This window comes from Lagenorhynchus albirostris, chromosome X (genome assembly GCF_949774975.1).
Source record: "Lagenorhynchus albirostris chromosome X, mLagAlb1.1, whole genome shotgun sequence".
Lineage (NCBI taxonomy): Eukaryota > Metazoa > Chordata > Mammalia > Artiodactyla > Delphinidae > Lagenorhynchus > Lagenorhynchus albirostris.
In genome coordinates this window covers 123,061,026-123,064,135 of record NC_083116.1, presented here as the reverse complement: position 1 = coordinate 123,064,135, position 3,110 = coordinate 123,061,026, and the positions used below count along the sequence as shown (strand labels likewise).

Genomic DNA, 3,110 nt, shown 5'->3' with positions numbered 1-3,110 from the left:
TGTGAATAGAACACCAATTACATTTCAGCTGGACCATTTGCCGCCCTCCTTTCTGGTTCTTTCACTGGGAAGGTACACTCAGCCGCCATTCTAGTAGTTTACTCAAGAATTGGATTAGACAAACTCATAAAACAGCATGTAGGCATTCCTTGAAGGGAGTTACACTTTGGTTAATGGATATGTTTCTTTGCCAGACCATTGTGTGTATGCACACATGCGCATGTGTGCGCGTGTGTACACGTGACTGGTAAAAGCAGCCAGTGCTTGAGTGTTTCCCTTAGCCTTGTGTGTAGGCACCTCTAGCATCACTGTAAAAGGTATGCAGCAGGCTGACAACCCAACTTGGCAGCTGTTCCTCCTAAAACTGTACTTTCCCCCATGACGTCAGCATGGAAAGCAGTCTCTTGAGCAGTTTATGCCTGATTCTTGGCATCATTAAAATTCTGTTCTTTTCAGTGTTGCTTCATTTTTACAATCAGGATGCTCCATTTTCAGACTTCAAAGCTTTGGAAATTCTTTAATAAATAGATTTTATTTTATTTGGCATCGAATCTAAGTTGAATGATTTTTTTTTTAACTTTAAACAATTTTTATTACACAAAGGTTGTCACATGATTGGATATTGCTCTACTCTGTACACAATTATTCTTACTCTCCACAGAAAGGCTCCTTCTTAACTTCTCATCTGTTGATGGCAATCACTAAAATCCTGATTTTAACAGAATAGTAGTAAAAATGCCTCAGTGATTTAAGTTGAAAGCAGTACATTGGTGCATGGCTCTTATACTCATTTACCAGGAATGTACAAATGTCTTTATTCAAAAATACAAAATAAATTATCTGTAGGCATGGACAATGACAGCAGTAAACCATTCTATGTTGTCAACTGAAACCAGTAACTGATGGTTATAGTGATTTTCTTAAACATCAGCCAGCCTTTTCTTCAGTCATCTCCTGTAACTGACCTCTCAAAGTTATTGGTGAGGAACGCTGCCTCGAGCTTCCTCTCACAGCTCATTAATGATGGTAAAGCCCTATTCTAGGAATTAGAACATGCCACCTCCCATCCCACCTCCCATCCCACCCATTCCGCCCATTCCAGGATCCTTCTCTTCTTTAGGAATTTCTGTGACTACAACTTCTGCTGTAGTTAACAGAGAGGCCACTCCAGCAGCATCCAGTAATGCAGTTCTTACAACCTTAGTTGGATCAATGATTCCTTTTTCCACCATATTCACAAAATCTCCAAGCATAGCATCATAACCAATTTCTGAAGAACTTTGCAAAATTTTCTCAACTATCAACGATCCTTCGACACCTGTATTCTTAGCAATGGTCATTGCAGGAATTTTGAGTGCTTTTTTAATAATTTCTATACCAATTTTTTGATCTTCATTAGCTGGAGTTATTGAATCCAAGGCTGGAAGGCACTGAAGCAGGGCACAGCCCCCTCCCAAAACAATGCCTTCTTCAACAGCAGCTCGTGTAGCATTAAGGGCATCTGTAACTCTGTCTTTCTTTTCATTCACTTCAACATCACTTGTCCCACCAACCTTTAGCACAGCAACACCATCTGAGAGTTTTGCCAGACGTTCATTCAATTTTTCCTTTTCATATTCACTAGTTGTAATATCTAACTGCTCGATGATTTCTTGAATACGCTTTTCAATTTGAGCCTTGTCACCTTTTCCTTTCAAGAGCATGGCATCGTCTTTGGTCACAATGACCTCTCCAACTTTTCCTAAGTCATGAGGCTGAACATCTTCAAGATTTAGAGTTAGTCCTTCTTCTCCAAATACTGCACCACCAGTAGCAATAGCCATGTCTTTAAGCTGGTTCTTTCTATTGTCACCAAAACCTGGAGCTTTGACTGCTACAACCTGAAGACCAACTTTCAGCCTATTCAAAACGAGTGTACTTAGAGCCTCTCCATCCACGTCTTCAGCAATTATGACCAAGGGCTTACGGTGAGCATTGGCAATTTCAAGAGCAGGAACAATGGACTGGACACTAGAAATTTTCTTTTCACTTAACAGAACATAGGCATCTTGGAATTCACATTTCTGACCTTTTGATGTATTAATAAAGTATGGAGAGATATACCCTCTATCAAACTTCATGCCTTCAATAATTTCTAATTCATCATTCAGTGTTTTTCCATCCTTTACTGTGATAACGCCCTTTCTTCCAACCTTTTTCATCGCATCAGAAATGATGCTGCCGATTTCTTTGTCTCCATTTGCAGAAATCGTAGCAACCTGGGCGATCTCTTCCGGGGTTGTCACAGGTTTAGACTGCTTCTTAAGTTCAGCAATTACAGCATCAACAGCTAACATCACACCTCTCCTGATTTCCACGGGATTAGCACCTTTGCTAATCTTCTCGAGCCTTCCTTAGCAATGGAGCGTGCCGGTACAGTCGCAGTAGTGGTGCCATCCCCAGCCTCTTCGTTTGTGTCATTGGCGACATCTTGAACAAGTTTCGCGCCAATATTTTTATATTTATCTTTTAAGTCAATGGACTTTGCAACAGTCACACCATCTTTTGTCACTTTGGGACTTCCCCAACTCTGTTCAATAATCACCGTCCTTCCCTTTGGCCCCATAGTAACGGCTACAGCATCAGCTAAAAGGTCTACACCTTGAAGCATTAAGGCTCGGGCATCTGCACCAAATTTTACATCTTTGGCATAAGCCCGAGTGAGGTGAGGAGCCAGTACCCTGGACACTGGCCTAATCTGGCGAAGGACTGCAGGCAATCGAAGCATTTCTGGGGCAGCGGCACGGCTAGTGGGCGACGAGACAGGCCGTCGGTGGCGAGTGAGGGCAGTTGAATGATTTTTCATGTGGGAAATAATAAGAATTGTATTTTGAAGGGCATTTACCCCTCTTTGGCCAACATTTGTAAGTGCTTTATGGTTTCCAGAGCTCCTTAATGCATGATGTGTTTTATTACTTATACAACCCCACAGAGCTGGTACTGTGAGCCCCAATTTAAAGATAAGTAAATTAATTTTCAAAAAGGAAAGTGAATTAACAAAGGCTAGGTTTAAGTGATGGAATTAAGATAAAAACACTGCTTGTCTTAAACTGTAGGGATCTTTCTGTTAT

The 3,110-nt window shown here is 41.2% G+C and overlaps 1 pseudogene; it reads right to left on the bottom strand.

Annotated features, from left to right (window-relative positions):
- Nucleotides 1–571: 571 nt before the first annotated feature.
- On the bottom strand, nt 572–2,779 carry LOC132512896 (60 kDa heat shock protein, mitochondrial-like; annotated as a pseudogene).
- Nucleotides 2,780–3,110: the final 331 nt, after the last annotated feature.